The sequence below is a fragment of the Saccopteryx bilineata genome, chromosome 2, assembly GCF_036850765.1.
Source record: "Saccopteryx bilineata isolate mSacBil1 chromosome 2, mSacBil1_pri_phased_curated, whole genome shotgun sequence".
Lineage (NCBI taxonomy): Eukaryota > Metazoa > Chordata > Mammalia > Chiroptera > Emballonuridae > Saccopteryx > Saccopteryx bilineata.
In genome coordinates this window covers 3,974,680-3,994,339 of record NC_089491.1, presented here as the reverse complement: position 1 = coordinate 3,994,339, position 19,660 = coordinate 3,974,680, and the positions used below count along the sequence as shown (strand labels likewise).

Here is a 19,660-nt window from a genome sequence, read left to right as displayed (position 1 = left end):
CAGAGCACATGCCTCAGTGCAGCTAAGCAGAGGTGGTCTAACCAGGGTGGCCAGGCTGTGCGGAGCCGGTAGCAGGGAGGAGGGAACGTGGCTTCCTCAGCCTGGCCCTCCCAGGCCGGCTGACCCCGGGCGGTCACACAGCCTCTCTGAGCTTCAGCTCCTGCATCCACCAGAGGACATAGACGACAGATCGGTCGCCACGGAGTCACATGGCGTACAGAGTCCCAGGCACGTGGGAGACACTCTGAGATGGTGGCTGGAACCTTCCAGCTCGGAGGCGACTTCACAGGGTTTTCCCGTCTACCTGCAGTCAGGGCACTCCAAGCACAGGCTGCTGGCCCTGGGGTAAAGCCCTGTCAGTGACCAGTGGGGACCTCTGTCCCTGGTTCACATCCCGGAGGGGGGGAGTAATGTGCCCCTGGGCAGAGGCTGGGAGGAGGGGCAGCCAGCCCCCGCCCCCTACAAGCTCCACAGTCATCATGTTGGGGCTCTCTCCCCTGCACGCAGGTACACTGGTCCCCACCACACTGGCCTGCGAGGGACTGGGACGCGGGAGCCAGCACTGCGGTCACCGTGTGAGTGGGCAATGGGCCTGTTCTCTGACCCCGACACCTTGTGTTTTCTGTCAGGACAAATAAACAGATTAAAAACCATGTAGGGGCCCTGGCCGGTTGGCTCAGTGGTAGAGCGTCGGCCTGGCGTGCAGAAGTCCCGGGTTCGATTCCCGGCCAGGGCACACAGGAGAAGCGCCCATTTGCTTCTCCACCCCTCCCCCTCTCCTTCCTCTCTGCCTCTCTCTTCCCCTCCTGCAGCCGAGGCTCCATTGGAGCAAAGATGGCTCGGGTGCTGGGGATGGCTCCTTGGTCTCTGCCCCAGGCGCTAGAGTGGCTCTGGTCGCAACGGAGCAACGCCCCGGAGGGGCAGAGCATCGCCCCCTGGTGGGCGTGCCAGGTGGATCCCGGTCGGGTACATACGGGAGTCTGTCTGACTGTCTCTCCCCATTTCCAGCTTCAGAAAAAAAAAAAAAAGCCATGTAGGTAAGAGTTGCTAGTCCCAAACATGTACAGACATTGTCACCTGAGTGAGAAGCCGACACACGTCCCCGAGCAGCACGGACACGGTGAGAGGGAGGCTGGCGCCCTGCCCCCTCCAGTTTACGGTCTAGCGGGCGATGGACAGCACCCAAACCAGCACGCACTTCGGAGCCACAGACGCCACGGAGAAAACAAGGCAGTGAAGGGAGGCTGCTGGCCGGGTCCCCCAGGGATGGGACAGGGCCGGGCTGGCCTGTGAGGCCACCCCCGTGAGACCCGAACGGTGCGTCCAGTGGCGGGAGGCCTGGGGAGCAGCGTTCCAGCAGCAGGGACTGCCCGGGGCTGGGGCGGGGTCGGTGTGGCTGGGACCCCGGGTCGGTGGGACCGGGAGGGGGCTGGCAGGTCCTCAGGGAAGCGGGGGCCTTGGGAATGTCACACACGGGCCCTCCATGCAGATGTACTGAATGAGCATGTGGGGACTGTCCTCCGTGTCTGCACGTGGAAAGTCCCTTTTGTGGGGTCAGCCTGCAGTCGCCATTCGGGGTCCTGGGCCTCAAGGATGCAGCTGGCCCACAGCACCGCCGTGCAAGTGGCCACTGCGGCCCCCCATGGGAAGGGACTGGCCCTCCAGCAGGGTCTGCAAAGAGCTCGGCTGAGGCCCCCAAAGACCACACAGCGGCCTGCAGCTCTGGGTCCCCTGGCTTCTAAGGGAAACGGTACCCCGCCCCACAGCAGCGCCCCCCAGTCTAGCTGAGAGGTGTGGCAGCCCCCAGCGGGGCCCCCAGAAGAGGCCAGCCGAGCACAGCGAGCTCTGTGCACCTGCTGCTGTCCCGGGAGGTAGGGTCCAGCTAGCCTCCTCACCTGCAGCCTGGGGAGCCGAGGCTGTGCTGGGAGGAAGGGGTCCCGGGAAGATCAGCGATGCAGCCGGCCGGGTCCAGGGAGCTCCCAGGCAAGTGGGAGCAGAGGGCCCTGGGGCCTGTGGACTCCGCCTGCCAGCCGGGGCCTCCCTGAACCTCAGTGTCCTCTGACGCCCACCTCCCGGCCGCCGTGGCCCTGGGGAAGGCTCCGTCCGGGGGCTGTGGGGCGGACTGTGGGTGCCTCCTCTGACGCCCACCTCCCGGCCACCGTGGCCCTGGGGGAGGCTCCGTCCAGGGGCTGTGGAGCGGACAGTGGGTGCCTCCTCTGACGCCCACCTCCCGGCCGCTGTGGCCCTGGGGGAGGCTCCGTCCAGGGGCTGTGGGGCAGACAGTGGGTGCCTCCTCTGATGCCCACCTCCCGGCCGCTGTGGCCCTGGGGAAGGCTCCGTCCAGGCGCTGTGGAGCAGACTGTGGGTGCCCCGTTCGTCCCCCCTAGAAGTTTAGGCAGATTCCCATCAGACAGCCACGCGGAAGCCACCGGCCCAGATCGTGACCCTTAAATCACAAACACAAAGTCCAGCGTCCGAGCTGGGGGCTGACGCCGGGGAGTGCCGTGGGTTTGAAACGGGCCTGTCCTTGGCAGGGAGGTCCCCGGGAGGTTAGCCTGCCCACCTGCCACACCTGGGCCCATGAGGGCCTCAGTTGTTAGGGGGAAGCAGCCGTTTCTGTCTGGTTTCTCCAGCAGCCGGGTCGTGCCTGGAAGCCCAGCTGCAGTCCAGGCGGGTCGGAACTGCGGAACCACAGCCTCTCACGCCAGGGCGGGCTCGTGAGGCTTGGAGCCCTGCTGAGGCAGAGCGCCGAGGGCCTGGCCGGCCGCCCACGACCTCCGTCATGTCAAAGGTGAGCAACCGAGGCCCAAACGGGCGGTTGCTGAAGTGACCTGTCCAGGCCAGCGCCTCGGCTGGGGAGAGACCTGACACAGGGAGGAGGGAGGCCCGGGCACAGACAGAAACACAGGAGGCTTTGGGGGTTTGGGGGGGAGCAGGGGGTTGCCTGTTAAGTTAGGAAAGATTTCTAGGGGGAATTTCCCACTTTGCATCAGAAGTGACGGGGTAGAGAGTCTGGACCAGCAGCGCTGCTTCTGAGTTGATACCTGAGACACAGACCACGGCACAGGCGGGGAAGTGTGAGCACAGGGCGGCCACGCCAGTGCTGTCCACGCGGTGCCAGCCGGGCACGGTCCGAGGTGCACAGGGCAGCCACGCCAGTGCCAGCCGGGCATGGTTCGAGGTGCACAGGGCGGCCACCCCAGTGCTGTCCACGCGGTGCCAGCGGGCACGGTCCGAGGTGTGCACCATGGGGCAGGACCAGTGGGACAGTGTGCACCCTAAAAATCATTCCTATTTACAGTAACTTGGAATGAGGTCGACGACAGAAGGACGAATGAGAACAAAGCCAGTAAATGACTTGGGTGATACTTATGGACTCATCTAAATATGTATACAGACCACACACACACACACCCCACACACGCACACACACACATGCACACGCACACACGCACACACACACAGAATCCGACCACGCACACGCGTGCACGCGCACACACACACAGAATCCGACCACACACACACACAGAATTCGACCACACACACACGCGCGCACACGCGCACACACACAGAATCCGACCACACACGCGCGCGCACACACACACAGAATCCGACCACACACACACACAGAATCCGACCACACACACACGCGTGCACGCGCACACACACACAGAATCCGACCACACACACACACAGAATCCGACCACACACACACAGAATCCAATCACACACACACACAGAATCCGACCACACACACACGCGCGCACACGCGCACACACACAGAATCCGACCACACACGCGCGCGCGCACACACACAGAATCCGACCACACACACACACAGAATCCGACCACACACACACGCGTGCACGCGCACACACACACAGAATCCGACCACACACACACACACAGAATCCGACCACACACACACAGAATCCAATCACACACACACACAGAATCCGACCACACACACACGCGCGCACACACACAGAATCCGACCACACACATGCGCGCGCACACGCACACACACACAGAATCCGACCACACACACGCACGCGCACACACACACAGAATCCGACCACACACACACGCGCGCACACGCACACACACACAGAATCTGACCACACACACGCGCGCACACACGCACACACACGCACACACACAGAATCCGACCACACACACGCGCACACACGCACACACACACAGAATCCGACCACGCGTGCACGCACACGCACACACACACAGAATCCGACCACACACATGCGCGCGCACACATGCACATGCACACACGCACACACATACAGAATCCGACCACACACACACGTGCGCACACGCACACACACACAGAATCAGACCACACACCCGTGCGCGCACACGCACACACACACGCACACACAGAATCCGACCAATCCCTCCTGGAGCACAGGCCCTGGAGTCCAGGCAGACAAGGACAATAACCACGAGGCCGGCCCCTCGGTGCCCAGCCCCCCGTCTGTACCCCAACCTGCCCACTAACCGCATAGGCATCAAGAGGACCCGGGTGGCGCCTGGGATTGTTTCAGAATTATCTTATTGAGCGAGGCCTTGCAGGTGGGTCCCAGACACAGGGAGGCTGAGCACACGTGTGGGCTCGTTACACCGGTGACGTTCCAGCAGGTTCTCTAACCTTTTTTTTTTTGAGAGAGAGAAGAGACACAGACAGACAGACAGTGCCTTGACCAGGGCAGGGTGGGGCGGGGGCCTCCAGCAGAATGAGTGACCCTTTGCTCAAGCCAGAGACCTTTGGGCTCAAGCCAGCAACCATGGGGTCATGTCTATGTCTTTGATCCCTTGCTCAAGCCAGCGACCCTGTGCTCAAGCTGGCAACTTCGGGGTTTCAAACCTGGGTCCTCAGCATCCCTGGCTGATGCTCTATCCACCGCGCCACCACCTGGTCAGGCTTCTCTCAACTTTTTATACAGGTTTAAAGCCTTTCATTTAAAAAGTCTTTCTTTTCTTCTCTTTTTAAAAGAAAACTATTTAAATTCCTAGAGGAGGTTGAAAGGCCACTGTGGGAGAGCATTCTCAAGGGACAAAGGACGGGATGTAAGCTCCCCAGAAAGCCATGCTGTGGGGGCACCGAGTGCTCGGGGGAGCCTTCGTCCTTCCGTAACTGCACCCCAAGCCTGGCACTGCGGTGTCGCCCGGGTCTGCCCTTCGTGGGTAATCCTGGGAAAGTGGCCCCGACCCTTGCTCAAGGCTGCTCGCCTCTCTGCCCCTCAGTCAATGTTGAATATGCATAGCTTCCATTCACAGGCCTCGAGGGGCGGCCGGGCCCCGGGGGCTCTATGGTCCGCCCCTCATCAGGGTCGGGGTTGAGGTGCAGGGGGGCTGGGGAACCCCTGGAGGACCTGCCTCCCTCCGAGGCCGGCCACCTTGCCAGGAGACCGCCCTCCTGGCTGTGGGTTTAGGCTCCTGCCCTGCACCCTTCTCCCCGCGGGCACCTTCCCAGCCCCCCGCGGTCGGCTGCCGGCGGGCGGCTCAGACGCGGCTCTGGCTCTCGGAGCAGCCCCGCTGGCTGTGTTCTGGCGGAAGTGTCCTTGATAAGTCTGCTCCTTCACCCTTCATCCCCCGCTCAGACAGGCTTCCCGCCAGGTCTAACGTCCCTCTCCATTAAGTCGGGTGCCTCAGGCTTGGTTCCTGGGCTTTGCGGCTGACATCTTAGCCGGGGACTGCCAAGGGCTACCTCTCCAGAATGTCCTGTCAGCCCTAAATTTAGCAAAGTGCAAGATAGGAACATCCTATTATTTCATGAGGACACACCATGTTTCAGGTCTCTTTCTCTCTCTCTCTCACTTTTTTTGTCTCTCAAGATCTTCCGTAAAAGACAGCAGGGCTCACATTGACCTCGAGGTTATTAAAATCTCAATCCGTTTATTTTCTGCCGGCGGGTGTGCTTGGCACCGGGGTTGATGGGAGTTCTGGTCACAGGTGAGAGGCGCCCAGGCCCCACAGGGGTCCTGCCGGGTCCCCCGCTCCTCCTGTCCTGAACCTGAGGATTTGAGGGTTCCTGTTTAAAGGCCCCCCTCCCCCACCAAGCTCCTTCCTGCACAACAGAACCAAGCGTCAGGGCCAGCTGGGCCACGCGGAGATGACGACACATGGGACAGGGCAGTTCCTGGGCACAGGTCTGACGTTGTGCCCCTCTGACTAGCTGATGGGGAGTCAGAGGGCCCAGCTCCCAACCTCCCCGGGAAGGCATTGGAGGGGCAGAGGGACAGAGGGGCCTCCTCCAGGCCCTGCTGGGTGCCTTCCAGCTGCTCCACACTGCCACCTGCGGGCCACACCGCGTCCCTGCCTCCGCCTACCACTTAGGGCCCCTGACCTGGGGCTCAGCGGAGGAGGGGAGGCGAGAGGGCCACCAGGCTGCCTTGAGAAGATTTGGGGACAAAAGTGGAGAAAAGGAAATAGCTCCCTCAGCCAGTGCCTGAAGGCAGAAAAGACCCAGACTCACTGACAGACCCAGAGTATGTGGTCTAACCTTCCTCTCACCCCGGGGCCAATCGGAATAAAGCAGAGCACCTCTCCACATAACCCTGCACACTCCCTACACACACACACCCCAACACACACTCTCAGAAATGCACACTGCACACACCCCCTACGTACACCTTATATACATGTACCTACTAGACACATTACACACACACACACACACACACACACTGCACCCCTACAGGACATAGGACATACACACGTCGCACACCCGCTACACAGGCTATGCCCACACTGCTCCGCTGATGCTTTCCCTGTACACAGACACCTACACACTCCATACCCCACACCCATCAACACATTACGCCCACAGCCACCCCGCTACACACAGCCCCTGATGCTCTGTAACTTCTTTTCTTCTTCAAGTCCCCTTGAAACCAAGGTAAAGATGACAACTGGTTACCTGTAAGGTTCGTGTAAGACTCAGAATTTGCTTCTTTTTTTTTTTTTTTTTTTGTATTTTTCTGAAGCTGGAAATGGGGAGACACTCAGACAGACTCCTGCATGTGCCCGACAGGGATCCACCCGGCACGCCCACCAGGGGGCGATGCTCTGCCCTTCTGGGACGTTGCTCTGTTGCATCCAGAGCCACTCTAGAGCCTGAAGCAGAGGCCATAGAGCCATCCCCAGCGCCCGGGCCAACTTTGCTCCAATGGAGCCTCGGCTATGGGAGGGGAAGAGAGAGACAGAGAGGAAGGAGAGGGGGTGGGGTGGAGAAGCAGATGGGTGCCTCTCCTGTGTGCCCTGGCCGGGAATCGAACCCGGGACTTCTGCATGCCAGGCCAACGCTCTACCACTGAGCCAACCGGCCAGGGCCAATTTGCTTCTTGTCTGACCAGGAGGTGGTGCAGTGGATAGAGCGTCGGCCTGGGACACTGAGGACCCAGGTTCAAACCCCAAGGTTGGCGGCTTGAGTGTGGGATCATAGACATGACCTCATGGTCACTGGCTTGAGCCCAAAAGTCGCTGGCTTGAAGCCCAAGGTCTCTGGCTTGAGCAAGGGGTCACTTGCTCTGCGGGAGCCCCCCGGTCAAGGCACATATGAGAAAGCAATCAATGAACAACTAAGGTGTCACAACGAAGAATTGATGTGACTCGTCATTCTCCCTTCCTGTCTGTCCCTGTCTGTCTCCCTCTTCCTCTCTCTCTCTCTCTCTCTTGCTAAAGAAGTTAAAGTTAAAAATTAAATAAACTGATCCTTAAAAAAGAAAAGGAATTTGTTTCTCTTCCCCCTTCCCAACCTCCCCATGCAGCTGCGGGGCCCCACCCACTCTCAGAGGGGCGCCGTGGGGGAGTGAGTCTGAGAACAGGCCGGGCCGGGGGAGGAGGAGGACGGGGCGCCGTGGGGGAGTCTGAGAACAGGCAGGGTTGGTGGATGAAGAGAACGGGGCGCCGTGGGGGAGTCTGAGAACAGGCTTGGTCGGGGGAGGACAAGGAGGGTTGCTTCTGCTTTATTTCCATCTCATGCGCACTGATTCTTGGAAGGAACGGGGCTCCCGACTCCCACGTCTCTTCCCCAGAATGCTGGGGGCTTGGCCCAGGACATGGGTTAGATCCTCTGGGCCCCCAATCCTTTATCAGTGTGTTCTGGGAGACTGCAACCCTGCCCCCACAGCGCTGATTCCAGGCAGCTTACATAACCAAGCCCTCCTCCTGCATAGCCGGAAATCATGAGAAGGCCCAGCAGCGCCAACAGGGCCGGACCGGGCAGCTGTGGCCTTCGCCATGCTGTTTGTTTATTATTGACTGCCACCTGCTGGTCAATCCTGGATACTGCGCCCCATATGGGCACAAAATGATAAACCGTGACATTTCTAAACCCTCTAAGGGAGATAGATGAGGAGGAGAAACTGGACTGTTGGAATCGGCCGCACCCTGGAATTCTTGGGGAGGGGGAGCAAGCCCCAGGACATGGCCTGCCTCTTGCTAAACCTCAGCCACTTGCCCCAGACAAGCCCTGTCTTGCGGGCCTGCGTTTCCCAGGCGCTCAAGATGGCACAGATGTCTTCTAAGACTTCTTTAGGTTCCAAAAGTCTATATTCTAACATCTCTGTTGCTTTTTTTTTTGTATTTTTCTGAAGCTGGAAACGGAGAGACAGTCAGACAGACTCCCACATGCGCCCGACAGGGATCCACCGGCACGCCCACCAGGGGGCGACGCTCTGCCCCTCTGGGGCGTCGCTCTGTTGAGACCAGAGCTACTCCAGCGCCTGGGGCAGAAGCCAAGGAGCCATCCCCAGCGCCCGGGCCATCTTTGCTCCAATGGAACCTCAGCTGCGGGAGGGGAAGAGAGAGACAGAGAGGAAGGAGAGGGGGAGGGGTGGAGAAGCAAATGGGCGCTTCTGTGTGCCCTGGCCGGGAATCGAACCTGGGACTTCTGCGCACCAGGCCGACGCTCTACCACTGAGCCAACCGGCCAGGGCCAAACATCTCTATTGCTTAATAATAATGTTTAAACTTGAGCGGCAGACCATGGTGCCAGGAAATAATTTTCCAATGCTGGATTTTTTCCCGAGTGTAGAGGAGCCCCTCCGCCCTGGGCCCTCAGCAACGAGGAGCACGCGTGTGCTGCTGCTCCCTCGAGAGCGGCCATCCCCGTCCTGCCCCTTCCCGTCACTCCCCTCTCTGCTGTGTCCACTCGGGCAGAGGGCCGAGAGGAGATCGCGGTTCCCACACGCGGTCGACGTGTCCGCCGCTGCCGGCAGAGCTTTCCGACAGCAGACGCGTCAGTCTGTCTTGCCAGCGCCGTTTTAGACCGGCACAAAGACCGTTTAACCCAGGGGTCTCAAACTCAACTCAGCATGTGGGCCGCAGAGCAAGATCACAGCCGTTCGGCGGGCCGCACTAGGTCTACAAAAGGCAACTGTTACACAACACTTTTCTCACTGCAGTTGAAAACAAAACAAAAAAAAATCAGTACAAGCACAATCATACATGCAGTTTACTCAGTGTCACAAAACGACCAGAAACTGTAGTTCGCATCACAACTGCTGTTAACTAAGCTAATATCTAGCTAGGATGCTAGAGAAATGAAAAGTACAAGTAGGCCCCTAGGCTTACTTAATTTTATCCAAAATATTTTGAACTTCGTGGATTAGTCTGCAGGCTGCACAAAATTGTTCGGCGGGCCACAAGTTTGAGACCCCTGGTTTAAACAAAGGCAATCTTCTGTAAATAACAGGCTCTTCACTTGGCCCATTAAGACTTTTAATAAAACGACGTGCTCACCCACACTGCCCCTGACGATTTGATAGTTACTGTTATCTTAAAACATCTGTTTACACCTTTTGGTGGAACCGGAAAGTAAAAACGGGAAAAACGGGTCTGTGTCAGGAACTGGACTGTTCCCGGATGGAGTGTGCTCACTGTCGCTGTTCACCGCCAAGCGAGCAGTTTAAGGAACATGATTTTCCTCCATTTTAACAGATCTGGGGCTTAGGAGGAGTTACTTCTCCACCTCTCGAGGGCAGTGAGGACACCACTGCCCACGTGACCTGGGAGAAGAAACCAGCAATGCCTGGGGACCTGGAAGCGACGGGAACCCGGGTTTCCGGGATGGGAGAGGCACGATGGCGGTCGCTGGGCCAGCGTGTGCACGCTGCCTGCTCTGAGCTTGGCTCTGTTCTCAGCACGCGTTTGCTCTAATACAGGTATGAACTCATGTAATTTCCATAACAGCCCCATTTTACAGACTAGGAAACCGAGGCACAGAGAGAGGGAAGGAACTTGCCTGGGACCACGTGGCTAATGCCCGGTGGGGCCTAGATTGAAAGGCAGGTGATCTGGCTCTGGGCCACTTCCTCATCTCCGGTCTCCCTCCCTGCGTTCTGGGAAGGGGCTGCGGGAACTCCGCCTCTGCTCCCGGGTTCACTGGCAGCGTGCCCTTGGGTGAGTCCTTTACCTCTCCCCTGCGGTTCCTTCCTCTTAAAAGAGAACAAGACCTTCAGGTCTTCGAGCCATCAGCGAGCCCTGTGTGGCAGGTGCGAAGTCACGCTGTCACCCAGCTCCTCAGGGACTACAGGGCTGTCTGTTCTGAGTCACAAGGTGCAGCCTGTCCTGAGCAGAACGGAACCACTCAACTCAGCCTTCCCTGGTGTGGAAGATTGGGGACGGCCACTCTCCCATCGAGAGGTGGGCTGACCCCTTGCCTCGGATCCGGGCCGGTCTTACTGACCAGTCTGATGAACAGGATCGGGCAGCAGCCTCGCTGCTCATCCCACACTCCAGGCCAACCGTTGTCACCGCCCTGGCCTCCCCGGGGGGACAGCTGCCCCAGCACCAGGCGGGAAGGCTGGTGGACCGGAGCTGCCACGCGGTGCGGAAGCCCACGCTGGCACGTGGAGAGGTGTCAGGAGGGAGACGCCCAACACCTGGCGGTCCCTGCATCCCAGCCCAGGCACAGGCGTGGGACTGCAGGCTCCGTCTTGGGGACAGCAGCTCCAGCAGATGCGACAGGGGAAAGAACCCAGACACCGAGCTGACACCGGAACTGAGAACCACACGGGGCAGCCCAGTCCTCTCCAGCCATTTAAACTATGCCGAGCAAGGCCCACGTCAAAACAAACAAAACTCACCTAGAAACATGCGTGTGCACCCAGTGGGCCTCACGACTGCCCTCACTCGTAGGCTCACCACTCACAACGGTGAGTGTCCAGTGGCCTGCGGTGTGCCATGCACTGTGCGAACACGTTAGAGGCCCAATGACATGTTATACACACAGCGACCCAGTGGCTTCCGTGCTGTGGGGAGCTCACCGTCCAGGGGAGGAGGCTGGGTGGACGCCCACAGCCACATAGCTGGGAGGCAGCAGAGTCGGCCCCGGAATCAAGGCCGTGACTTGTGTGCTCAAACATGCAGCTGCTTCCCGGACTGCAGGAGTGACCGTGGTGGTCCCCTCCCATCTGCAGCTGCTCCCCGGACTGCAGGAGTGACCGTGGTGGTCCCCTGCATAGGCCTGCCTGGCTGCCCGCTGCCTCCCATCACTGCTGTCCCTCCCTGTGAAGGGATCTGTCTGTCCGCAGTGCAGGAGCAGGAGAGCGCCCCGCTGCAGCCACAGGCGCCTGCCAGGGGCTGCCAGGGACTCCCCTGCCACGCTGTCCAGGCCAGGTGCCCCCTCCAACACTGGCTGGGCTCCTACTCCGGCCCTGGGCCCAGGGGGCACATGGGGTCTGGGTTCTTTCCCCCGTCGCATTTGCCAAGGCTGCTGTGCCCAAGAGACACAGGCGGCGTGAGGTGCTGAGGCTCCCAGCCAGGGTCCATCTCACCTCCCCGGAACCCGATCGTGACCGGAAGTGGGAGTGGTGAGACCAGGGTCCCAGAGGGAAAGGCAGCCGTGTGCACTGAGGTGAGAGCAAGGGGGAGGAATGTGGCCCCATGGGATGGGGTGGGATGGCCGCAGGCAGTGTGGGTGGGATGGGGGCCCCCCTTATGCTCCACACTGCTCCCACCTCCGCGTCCCTCCATCCCACCTGCCGATACCCCTCCATCACGTCCCCACCGTCCTCCCTTCTGTCCCCTCACTCAGAGCAGCGCAGACAGGTGTGGAGCTGGAGGGTGTGGGCCGTTTGCCCCCTCATCCCTCATGGCCGTGCCATCCCCACGAGGAAGCCTCACACCCCTTCCGGCTGACAAACCCGAACCTGCCCCACGCCCCTGATCTGCTGCAGGGACACAGCCACTGCCTGAGGGACAGGGGCTGCCGGAGGTCAGCCGGGGCAGCGCCCCCTCCAAATGCCCCGCTCAGAGCCCCACCAGAAAGAAGCTGGTGTCAGCGACTGTCCCAGAGGGAAGGGGCTTCAAGCCGCACCTGCCTGGGGGGGTGTGAGAGGACCCCCCAGGCGGCTGCATGGGAGACCTCTGGCCGGAAGAGAAAGCCGGGCCTTGAGGTTTGGCCTGTCGCAGACAATTTCACAGCTGAGTGGGCTGGAAGCCACTGGGGCGGCCCCTGGAGAGGGGACTGCTTCCAGAAGCCCTGGTCAAAGTGAGAAGGACACCATGCACTTCGAGGCTCATCTCAGACTGGCCAGAAACCTGTGGGTTTTGCTTCCTCTTGCTTTGTGGTCTGAGAGCCTGACCGGGCACACACTCTGGGAGCACGGTCCTGCAGGGCACCCGCGGTGACGCGGCTGGGTGGCAAGAACGGCCCTGGAGAGGCCTCGCCCCGGCGGGGGTGAGAGACTCGAGCTGAACGGAAGCATGAGCGAGTTCAGAACCCCTTGCTGACTCAGTTTCCCCACTGTCTGGCCACTGAACAAAACTTTGTGACCCTCACGGTAAAAAGACCCATGGACGATGCCCAAGTGACTCGTTTTGTTATAACGCAGGGAGACCATGTGCACTTTTGCGACAAAAGTCTAATTTTAAACAAACAAGGAGCGGGACCCTCCAGGCAGGAAGCTGTGGGTAAAGGGCGGCACCGACCCCTCTCTCCTCGAGCTCATGAACTGGCCCTCGGCCCTGAGCGCCGCCACCCCCTGCTTGGCGAGGGAAGGGGGTGCCAGCTCCCGGCCACAGCCACGGCCACGGTCCCCTCCTGGACTGAAGACACTCGCAGAGACTTTCCGTGAGGAAATCTTTGTAGCAGTCCCAGTGGGAAAGTCAGAAGTTTCACTTGAAAAAAGGAGCTACTTCAAAAGCATTGTCAGATGGGAGGTGAGGTGAGGCTTAATGCATAAAATTACAGGGCTGCCGCTAATCACCCTGGAGCGGCCCTGCCCGGGGGCCCTGGGGGGGTGGGGCACCCACGGGACAGGTGGGGACACAGTGCGGGGAGGCACACCGGATAAAATCCACGTTGACTGAAAGAGTAAATGAACGTGTTTATTACTTCCTGCTTGGACTGTGTGTGTGTGTGTGTGCGTGTGTGTGCGTGTGCATGTGCGTGTATGTGTGTGTGTGTGTGTAGGAAAATGAAAGAAAAACGTGGAGTTGTTTTTTTTTCAATAATAAAAAGGGAGTTGCACCGCGGGGCCCCTAAAGCTTGTGAAAAATTAAACTCGACGGATTCAAACTGTCCTATTTCCACTTCAAAAGGGAAGAGGCACTGAGCTCTTCCCAACTTATCTTCAAACGCCCAGCACCCTAGAAAGTTTCTTTAAAAAAATAAAGGCTCCCGTTCCCCCAAGCGCTGTACCGGTTACTGTGCCCGCTGTCTCTCCCTCTTCTAATTATACCCCTGTGAGTCTATTAATCAACTGGTAAATAATTTAGAGCGCCGGGCGCTGTCTTCCGCTCCTAGGAACACACCGCGGGCACAGCCAGCGCCGAAGCCGGGCGGAGGTCCCTCCGGGTTACGCTGCGGGCGCCGCGGACGCTCTCCGCTGCCTCCTCCGCTGCCTCCTCCGCTGCCTCTGCGCCTCCGCTCACACCGCCAGCCTCCCTTTGTCTTTCAACGCGGCAACTCCGCGCAAGTTTTTAACAAATGCAAAGAGCCGGCCTATTGTGGAGTCTTTAGTGTGCATTTAGTGATGAGGATATTAATTCCCCTAAAAAAAAAAAAAAAAAAAAAAGAGGTGCTGCTGCTGCGCTCTGATCCACGCCTCCTGGGAGGCTGGCGCGGAAGGCTCTCGAAAACACTCGTAATCATCTCAATTTGGGGCTGGTTTGGCTTTTTTTTCGTGCTGGGAGGGCTGCGTTGGCTGCGGTGGGGTCTCATTACCAGAAAGGGTGCAAATTAAGAGTCGGATCTCCTTCCGATCCCCCCCCTCCCACCCTGCCTCTTCGCCTGTTCTGCTGCTGGGCCACGAGGGACCCTCTCCAGACGAAGTGTTTAGGGAGGCCTGCGGCAGCCCAGGTAACACTCAGTAATGACCTGCTTTGCAGGGAGGGTATCTCCTCTGCACACCAGGCCTCGCTTCTAGGGGAAAGGCGTCACACAGATGAAGGGGATGCATCCCACCCGAAGGCCCGATGTCAGGTGGGCTGAGCACCCAGGGACTGGCCGCTCAGCTGCAGGGAGGGTGCGGACCGGTGGGGCTGGTTACAGGGCTGCAGTGCCTTAGGAGCTCATGGTGATCTGGCCAACAAGCTCGGTCAGCACATGTTGGAATGCACAATTCCCCTTTCTGCTCCTGGAGAGACAGGAAATGGAAAAAGCTGAGTCTGACTCAAACCCCCACCGCCTGGATGCCCTCGGTGGGGATCCCTGGCCTGAAAGCACCCCACACACACATTCTGACCAAGACGAACATCTCACACCCAGAGCAAAGAACTGAACCAGCACAGGCCAGACACGCCATGTTGTCCTGGGTGGCTGATCGGAGAAAGGCCGAGCAAGGCTCTGGAAGGGAAATGACCAGCAGGGCCGGGCAGGAGTCACCCTCTCTCTGCACCACTAATTAGAGCCAGCGGTCTGGGCTCCACCTGTGCCCACTGCCAGCGGCCAGACATACCGCCACGCACCAGGCCACAATTCAGGCCTGGAAGTCCTGGGGAAGGGGAGAGAAATACGGCTGCGCAGACTTCCCCGTGTTGAGCCGAGGCCAATGGCAAGACCGCTGTTACGCTTAGAGGACACTGGGGACACAGACAGCCCCGTGGCACCAAGGGGCTGCTCTCCTCTGGACACTCCAGGTCTCTGGGACTGAGAAGCCTCACCTTCAACAACCTCTGGTGGGAGAGGGGCCCCGGCACATGGAGGCGGTGGCACCGTGAGCCCCCGATGATCCCAGCAGAGAACGGGGTCTGGGGGCGCCCGTGCCTGATCTTGGGGAGAGGCTCTACCGCTGCACAGAGAGGCACTGGCCGCCTCACTGCAAATGTGTAGGAGCAGCTGAGAACCTCTTCTTCCAAAAGCTCAGAACGGTTTTGACTCGTGTCATGCCCGTGTGAACATGGCAGGGGCTCCGGCGGCTGAGCTGCATGACGGGGCCGACCCCGCGAGCCAGGCGCAGCCTGACCGCCACGGGTAGCTGCGTGACGGGGCCGACCCTGCGAGCCGGGCGCAGCCTGACCGCCACGGGTAGCTGCGTGACGGGCCGACCCCGCGACCCCGCGAGCCGGGCGCAGCCTGACCGCCACGGGTAGCTGCGTGACGGGCCGACCCCGCGAGCCGGGCGCAGCCTGACCGCCACGGGTAGCTGCGTGACGGGCCGACCCCGCGACCCCGCGAGCAGTGCGCAGCCTGACCGCCACGGGTAGCTGCGTGACGGGCCGACCCCGCGACCCCGCGAGCAGTGCGCAGCCTGACCGCCACGGGTAGCTGCGTGACGGGCCGACCCCGCGACCCCGCGAGCAGTGCGCAGCCTGACCGCCACGGGTAGCTGCGTGACGGGCCGACCCCGCGAGCCGGGCGCAGCCTGACCGCCACGGGTAGCTGCGTGACGGGCCGACCCCGCGAGCCGGGCGCAGCCTGACCGCGGTGGCCATGACGCGGGTGGCTGAGTGGCGCAGGCACGTGCAGAACCCTCGGGAATGAGTTTGTTCTGTCCGTGGCAGCTCGAGTCAGACGAGGTTAGGGGGCGCAGACCCATATACCCCCAAGTCCAGGGCACTGAATGAGCACCCCCGTGCCCTGTCCACGGCGTGCAGCCAGGAGACCGGGAGGAGCGGAGATGGGGCCCTGGGGTCCTCTGCCCAGTGAACGTGGAAAGACGGGAAAACAGTAGTTATTAATTTTGTAGCTGATTCGAGAGGAGGAGGTGTTGGCAGCCCCCATGAGGACAGGAGAGAACATAGCTGTGTCCACAGAGGTCATGGCTGGGAAATCACACTCTGAGGCCCCATGTGGGGGGGGGGGCAGCTCCACAGGGAAAGGACGCCATCTGGGTCTGTTCCGCTGAGCTGCTGACGGTGGTGACGACCGCGAGGGTGGCCTCGATGCACGGCAGTCACACGGCTCCTGCCTCCGGGGCTGCAGCTCCAAGGTGAGTGGAGCGGACAACAGCCTGCACTGGCAGGAGCTCCGGGAGGGGCGGCGGAGGCTGGCCGCGTCGGCCGGCGGCCAGGAGCACGGGGCAGAGTGTCCCCAGCGGAGGAGCCCCGTGCCGAGAAAAATACTTAGGAGGGGGCGAGGGTGTATTTCTGTACGGGGCTGCCTACGTGGTTGGAGGCTCTGGTGGTGACAGCTGCCAGCTCAGAGGGGCAGGGCTGTGCTCGGGGCGACGAGGCCTCTGCCCTTGACCGGAGTTCCCAGAACCTTCAGGTTTCTGGACGGCACCGACAAGAACAGGGGCAGGGGGTGGGGGGACCCTGCGTCCCCAGGAACGGTGCTGGCCCTGAAGGCAGAGAGGGCTGGAACATGCCTCGGGCGTGAAGACGGAAATCTGAGATGGATGCCTCGGTGGTCCCCCAAAAGGAAGCAGCTCCTGTCTGTGTACTTGGGGGGACTTCTGAGCCCAGGGCGGCTTGGGGAAGGTAGATCTGGCAACCCCCTCCGCCCCCTGACCCACTTTCCCAGAGAGTGGGACTCCCTCCCCACTGCTGCCTCTACCCAGGCAGGGCCCCGGGCCAGTTCCCCAGCCCCCCGTCGGGGCGTGGCTGTTACTGGGGCAGGGGCCATCTCAGCATCTCAGAAGCTTGTCCCTGGGCCTGGACTTGGAGACCGTGTCCAGAAGCCCACGGAGCCCTCGGGTCCCCACATCTTCCCTGTGATGCCCCCCACAAACTCTGGGCCTGTCTCCAAATGGCTCAGGTATGGGGAGGTGACATGGCTGATGACCGAGCCCCTGACGTGGCACCCTGACACCGGGTCCCGGACATCAGTGATGCTGGCTTCGAGGAGCAGGCGCAGGGCCTCGGCTGGGAGGTCATCAAGGGCGGGTGGCTAAGCAGAGTTTGCTCATTCAGCCCGACCTCCCTTCCAACAGAATCAGGAGAGTCCTGTACACGCCCTCCCTTCCACAGGCTGGGGAAGTGGGTCCCTGACAGGCCAGGGGCTCCAGCGCCCTCCTTTGCCAAGCAAGTGGTTTGGTTTCCTCGGGGGGCATCTCCATAGCCCTCTAATGAGACCCTGTGCGTGGTACAGATGCGTTCTTTGTTATGCACAGTGACGGAATTCATTGCTCTGGTGAGGGAGATGCCGTATTGGGTGCTGTTGTGTCTTGAGTTTTGTAGGGAGTGAGAGGTCTGGCGCTACAGAGTCTAAGTGACAGAAGGTTGCAGAGGGCACATTCGGCACAGAGCAGTGACGATCTTATAGGAGACTGTGCCTTCAGTCTCCTTTCTAGTCACCAAAAAACAAGCAAGCCACTCTGCCTCTTGGCCACCACTGAAAAGACTCGCCAGGTTTATTTTTCATGGCCAGAGAGGACGGGTGGGAAGACGGGACTGTGCTGACCAGCGGAAGCTGGCCGAGGGGCCTCTGAGGGGCCTCTGGCAGCTGTGAAGGGCATGGAGCACGCCCCCCACCCCCGCAGCCTGGGGAAGGACCAGCCCCCCCTCCCCTGGCAGGCACTGACTCAGGACGGCTGGCCCCAGGCCTGGGAAAGGTCCAGCCCCACCTCCCCCCCTGCCCCCGCAGGCACTGACTCAGGACGGCTGGCCCCAGGCCTGGGGAAGGACCAGCCCCCCCCTCCCGCAGGCACTGACTCAGGTCCCCCACCCCTGCAGCCTGGGGAAGGTCCAGCCCCTCCTCCCCCCCCCCGCCCCCGCAGGCACTGACTCAGGACGGCTGGCCCCAGGCTGGGGAGATAACACATCTGTGCTGTTGCTGCAGCAACAGGAAAGGAGCAACCCGGCCCCAGCAGACACGGAGGACGGGCGCACGCAGGCACGCTGACAGAATGACGAGTCCCAGCTGCTCCCGGGTCACGTGTGAGTGGGCCCACCCATTCACCCTCGACGACAGGCTGGTTAGAGCAGCGGATGAATCGCCGTCCGTCCCCGCCATGGAACACGTAACATGCTAAGTCCGCTCACTTGGTAGCACATTCACTCACACCGTCAACCAGTGCTCTTTAGGGCGCTGACCACCCCGCCACGCCAATCCACGGGACGCCGGCACTGCTGGAGGCTCAGGTCCCTGCCCCCGCGGCTGCCACCATGATGCGTTCCTACCCTCATGCCTCCCGGGGGCGCCCCACACCCATCCCCGTGACTGGGGGTGTCCACGGGCACCTCACCCGCAATGGCCGACTCTGAGAAGGGAACGGGCCAGAGGGCCTGGCTCGGGAACAAGGGGCTCCCTCTCCGGCCCGCCCGCCCTACGTGCATCACCGACTCTGCGCACTTGAACGTCACCCTGGGAGCCAGGACATGCTGAGGAGGGACTTGGGACGGCCAGGCCAGGACCTCGCCCGGGACAGGGTGGGGGAGCCCTCTGAGCTGACGGTTGGGAGCATGCAGCCTGATGTTACCACTTCCTCGCCAGCTTACCCTGCCGGGAGGACGGCAGGAACCGGCGCGGGGCACCCTGCGGGAAGACGGCGGGAACCGGCGCGGGGCACCCTGCCGGGAGGACGGCGGGAACCGGCGCGGGGCACCCTGCGGGAGGACAGCGGGAACCGCAGCGGGGCGCCCTGCCGGGAGGACGGCAGGAACCAGCGCGGGGCGCCCTGCTGGGAGGGGTCCCCATCAGCGCACACGCTGCCCTGTCCCTCTGACCACAGCTGCCTCCGGCCGACTGCCCTCACAGCAAGCCCACGCTGGTATCAGACCTCACACTGTGCTGACGGCACTTTGCACGAGAGGGGGAGCCGTGGGCCGGGACACGCCGCCCGGGGAGACCACGGGGTCCGCAGGGGCCCAGACAGGCCCCTCTCTGCGGCTCCCTTGTGGACGCAGGGAACCGGACCAGAATGATCCCAAAGGCTCCCTTCCTCAGGGCCGGAGCTTAGGAATGCTTTCAGGTTGTAGGTCCTGGTGGGTGGAGGGGGTGCTGGAAGGATGCTCTGGTCCGGCCTCACCCATCAGGCAGGTACCGTCGGATCCTCCGAGGACCAACGGCCAGTCGGTCCGTGCCTCTGCAAAACTGTCTGCACGCCCGGCTCCGAGTGCTGGTTGAATCGGATTCTCTGCCCACAGTGTGCTGTGCACGCTGACTAGTGAAGGACGGGGCGCTCTGTGGCCTCTCCTGGCCCCCCATTTTAAGTATCACCAGTTACGAAGAGCAAGCATCCCTGGGAAACAGACACCTTCCAAAGCACCGGTGAGAGCACAGCAGTGCTGACCCACACAGGCCGTCCGAGGGTCA

The 19,660-nt window shown here is 61.1% G+C and overlaps 1 protein-coding gene across 5 annotated transcripts in view; it reads right to left on the bottom strand.

Moving 5' to 3' along the window:
• AK8 (adenylate kinase 8) overlaps nucleotides 1–19,660 on the bottom strand; it is a 121,777-nt gene that overhangs the window by 50,598 nt on the left and 51,519 nt on the right. The window lies entirely within an intron of this gene.